Genomic DNA, 5,219 nt, shown 5'->3' with positions numbered 1-5,219 from the left:
GGCTCTCTCAGCCTCACCCACCTCACAGGGTGTCTGTTGTGGGGAGAGGAAAGGGAAGGAGATTGTAAACTGCTTTGAGACTCCTTCAGGCTCTTTCTGGTAAAGAAAAGCAGCATATAAGAACCAACTCTTCTTCTTCTTCTTCTTCTTCTTCTTCTATTAGCAAGTTCTGAGCTTGCTCACATTAGTTCCAAAAAAGAACCCAGCACGGGGGGGGGGGGGGAAATATAATAAATTCAGACTATAACCACCAATCTCTTTTCCCCAAAATGTTTAATTGCGGGGAAATGTGGCTTCCGCTAGGACACACATCCTTGTTGAAATGCCCCCGATACATTGACCTCCTCCCCAGGGCAAAGTTGCTTTCCCCATATTATCTAAAAAAGAGTTTGTTTCGCTGGTTTTCCTGTTGGTATTTCCACACGCACACACCCCTTTATATAGATGGAACGTTGTAAACAAGAGGCAGTCACATAAAGTGTTGGTTTTTAAGGGAGATGGATTACTTCAGACATTCCACGATGGAACCCTTGTCTCCAACAAATTAGCTTTGAAATTAACTCCCAGAAAGGAATGCGGTTTCTTGAAACCGAGGACGGCTCTCTCGGTCTCCCTTTCTGTCTCTTCTCCCTTTGCAAGGCCGGCATCCTCGAGCTTTAGAGAAACAGGAAACAATTTTCACAGTTCATTCATGCAACCAGTGAAATGTGAAATAGCCTAGGTTTTAAAAAAACACACACACAACACAACAACCACCCTGTCCCTCCTTTGTGTCACATGGCAAAAGACTACACATGAAGCCCTTTTAGAGAGATAAGCCCAGATGCATCTCCAGAGCTATAGTACTTCTTCTATTCTCTGGGTTTTTGCCTCGTATCACGTTTTGAGGAAATAAGAGAAAGAAAGAGATTCTGGGCACATTATTCTTGTCCTCTTTTCTACCCTTGTCCTTCCCAGGAGTTTAATGAGCGTGATACTGCCATAGAAGGAGAGTGTTTTGCTCTGCTCCGCCTGGCGACTAACAGGCATTAGGAAGAAAAGGGTTCTCACAGCTCCCAATATGGTTTAGCGCATACTTGCCAGAATGCTGTAAATCTACACCTCGGATCAGAGATGGTTGCCAGCCCGACTATTACGCACAGAAAGGGAACTATAGCCGTGCTTTTCCCATCCTAAGACTTTCAGCGACCTGAATATTGTAACAGAATATGGAATATGATAAACGGAGCTGCAGAGATTAGATGCATCAGGGGAAACACAGAGTGAATGCTGCTTAAAAAAAAAAAATGTAGGTGGACCTGTAATGAGTTGCATCAATGCATCATAGTAAAGGGCATTTGTTTCTTTAGAGGGGTGTTCCTATTATTGGGGGAGGGACAATGGGGAAAAGCAGCCCAGTTCAAAGAGGGCAAGTTGCAAAAAGCAGTTTTTCGGAACCTCTGCTTCCTGACCTCTTCTCGTCCCCCAGCGTAGTTGTGTTCTTGCAGCCCATTTCACTCGGCACTCGGCCTCGCTCGCAGCTTGCCCCAAGTCGCTCTCGCTGGCTTCCAGAGTGCTTTGAGAAGCAGATGCTGCAATTATTTTTAAAAGCAGAGCTGAACTGGGGTGGGCCTTGCCTGTACGAGGGCCAGCTTTTATTCCTGCAGCCCAGCCAGAGAGCACTTTCCTTGCTAGCAATCAGCCTTTGGATCTTTGCTAGCAAGTCGATCGTTGCGACGTTGAGCTTTTGTTGGCCACAGATGGGGAAGATGTTTGGAGGATGAAAAAGTTCCGTGGAATACGTGGGCCAGTTCGTGCTTGTCATTCCCGTTATTATCCGTAGTGAAAAGCATCACAAAATGGGTCCGCGATATGATTAAACCAAGACAACGAGTTCCTAAGATGAAGGAATGTTGTATTAAATATTGAGATGATGGATTTTTCCACATCTTGTCTTCTAAACAAGAGGGGTTTTTTTTTGGGGGGGGGGAAGCGTGTTGAGCCTCCACATGACATAGTGCTGTAAATTGTCCAGTTTCCAAGTTTTTCTCAGTCTCTATAAATTCTTTCTGAGACCTGCATTTCTTTGTTTTTACTGTTAGCACTCTCTGGAAGAATAGCATGTGGTTTTTTTTGCTCTGCGATGGTCCAGCCCCCATCAGCATTTCACTGCCTCTTGCGGACATTATTTTCCAAGCCACGAAATGCTTTTAAATTGGTAATTGCTCTAGTGCTATAGCAATCAAGATAATCTTTGTTTTAATTTGTCCAGACAGTTGATTATTTTAAACTTTAAATTTAGAAATTACTTGTATATGCTTTATCACTGTGTGATATAATATAGCACAATAGATAATATAGCAATATATAATATAACACTGTAATGCTACAGCAATATATAATATAGCACTGTAGTGCTATAGCAATATGTATATATCAATATCACTTTCAATATATATCTATATACAGTATGTAACATGATAGTATCTATTGCAACTAATCAACTCCAAATTATAGCAATATCATCATCACATTGGCCTATTATGCACGGCCGCTGAAACGGTGGTATGGAGAACGAGGAGGAGGAAGAAGCGAAGCAAACCGCTTATGCACGGGACGGAACGCAACTGCGGCAAAACCCAGAGTATCCGATTATGCACACGGCTACTCTGGAGCCGCTTCTGGTTGCGCCCTGGTCCCGGAAAACTCCACTTTCTTCTGCATCTCCCTAACGCGTTTTTTTCGGTGGCATGTGTTGACTCTGCGCCCGGTTGCCGCCTGCAGCGTGCATAATTGGTGATTTTAGCCGCCACCATTCCACCCCGTATGCGGACGTTCCACTCTGTGCATTATGGGCTATTATAAGATATGCATGAAAAGAACCAGGGGGTGAGAGTAAGTCTCTAGCCCTTTTAATTGCACGGGTATAAGGAAAATTCTCTATCCACAATGAAATTGTTTTAAATGCTGGCTGTGAATTTAGATCATGACAGTGGATTAATAGCAATGACTGATTTTCAACCAAACATATTCTCTGATGCCATAGTGGTTGTGGCAGTAGATGAATGCAGGGAAAATAGTGGCTAATGCATAAAATTCCTGTGTGGATGCTCTATTGCCATTACAAACACCTCTGCATTTTTGGTGGGGATGACAGAGAAGCAGAGAATCCTAACTTTGTGGATGTACACCGAGATCGGGGAGTACAAAAAACATGACCATCATTCTAAAGCATTCTATAAATGCTAAGCATTATCATTACTGGCACTTTTACCAGCCTGCAACTGTAAACAGTACATCATTTGTGAATGTGGCAATAGGGCATCTGACACATGGGGCGTTTTCACATGAGCAGCAAATTGCAGGACTGATTCGCTTTGGCTCTCTTTCAGCTTCCTAGCTCTTGCAAGTGTAATTGTTGGCTCAACACCTTAATTAAAGATCCTAACCTTAAGGCCACCAGGGAAGGAAAAAGTAACATAGAACTGGCTTGAGGACAATGCAACTGCTTTCCTTTGTATAAAAGATGTCAGGCATTCCTGAAATGAACTGGTATATTTCCCCCAATAAAAATGGCACATTTTGAAACTAATAAATAGCATCCCCTCCTTCCTTTGAGGCTGTATTTAAGTATCATGGTGATTTTTACATAGTACGTACCTGCACTCTCCTCCTCTTCGTAATAATACTCCCATCTCCTAAAGCATTTGACTGGCGGGCCCCTCCTAAAGAGGGAAAACACATTTCAAATACAGCCCTAAGAGAAATTGTTTTCCCTCCTCTCACTAGACGGCTTTTGTTGCTTCAGGTGTTGTCGGAAAAGCAAGGCTTTTCCACTGGGTTTGTCCTTAATAAGGGTGATTATTAAGATTTTCCCAAAGCAGCTCTGTTACTGCCCTTCCAAACAGGCTGAGAAGCATCATTCATGTATTGATGCCCTCTCCATGAAGAGATTATGTTTCACTTTGTTTAAAGGACCTGAGAGCCCTTATTATTTTGTTCACAGAAACAGTGTGGCTGGCCTGCATGAAAGGAAGAGAAAGAGGAGGGAGAACAATCCTCGGGCTTACTGGCCTCTTGCTGTTGATCAGCTTTTTCTTTTTTTTAAACCACTTCCATTTGAAAAGCGTCTTGGATGAATGGATTCTGATAGAGGATGCCCATGTCCTCTTTATGTTCTCCTTCTCTTGGTTTGGGAAGATGTTGCCCCTCCCTTGTTGAACTGACTTTTGGCATGCTGAGAAGGCCACAGGTGATGTAGCTTCTCTATAAGGACCTTCAGTCTTTAATTCAGAGAGCCAGTTTGGTGTAGTGGTTAGGAGTGCGGACTTCTAATCTGTCATGCCGGGTTAGATTCTCCACTCCCCCACATGCAGCCAGCTGGGTGACCTTGGGCTCACTACGGCACTGATAAAACTGTTCTGACCGGGCAGTGATATCAGGGCTCTCTCAGCCTCACCTACCTTACAGGGTGTCTGTTGTGGGGAGAGGAATGGGAAGGCGACTGTAAGCCACTTTGAGCCTCCTTTGGGTAGGGAAAAGTGGCATATAAGAACCAACTCTTCTTCTTCTTCTTCTTCTTCTTCTTCTTCTTCTTCTTCTTCTTCTTCTTCTTCTTCTTCTTCTAATTCTGTTGCGTTTAATTCAAGCCCTTTTACCCCACCCCCAATTTCTATTTCCCTGCTCATATCCATAGACCACCTTAGTGCACACCATAGTTTGATCCAGCAGGGCCAATTTTTATTGATGCCTCTTCATGCTTTTCCCTGGCATCCCTAGGAACAACATTTCATGGGGAATTTCAGGCAGAAGCAGGAGGCAAGGAAGTCCCACTCCATTAACATGAGCCTCTTACATCAGCAGAAGTTGTGTGTGGAATCTAACCCTCTCAAGGGCAGCACTGAAATTTCAGTGAAGCTCCAAAATGTAGCCGTGGGCTACAGCCACACATTGCTGGATGTTGCGCCGTTGTTGTATTATAGCAATCATTCACAAATGGGCTTTCCTGTGTGGATAAGAGAATCCAAGAGCAAATGGTGGCTCTCAAACACCAATAATGCAATATCCAATGATCCTGGGATGCCACCAAAGTAGAGCATCTTCACCCATGGATTTCAATGGGAGAGTGAGGGCCAAACTAGATGGATGCTGTTCTCATCCAGTTGGGGTCTTAGGCATGATTAACAAGGCTGGCCTAAGCAGAGTTGCACCCTTGCAAGTCTTAGAAGGGAGTAATTCTG

General features: G+C 43.8%; 1 long non-coding RNA gene across 1 annotated transcript; it reads right to left on the bottom strand.

The window, feature by feature from the left end:
* Positions 1-296: 296 nt before the first annotated feature.
* Positions 297-3,841, bottom strand: LOC143840734 (uncharacterized). The gene is made up of 3 exons (XR_013232357.1): positions 3,640-3,841; positions 1,452-1,876; positions 297-654 (listed from the first exon to the last, which is right to left on the bottom strand). It is a non-coding gene; the product is annotated as an uncharacterized LOC143840734 (long non-coding RNA).
* Between the last annotated feature and the right edge of the window lie 1,378 nt (positions 3,842-5,219).

Source organism: Paroedura picta, chromosome 6 (assembly GCF_049243985.1).
Source record: "Paroedura picta isolate Pp20150507F chromosome 6, Ppicta_v3.0, whole genome shotgun sequence".
Classification (NCBI taxonomy): Eukaryota; Metazoa; Chordata; class Lepidosauria; order Squamata; family Gekkonidae; genus Paroedura; species Paroedura picta.
The sequence above is the reverse complement of the archived record's forward strand: the minus strand, read 5'-3'. Positions and strand labels throughout refer to the sequence as shown.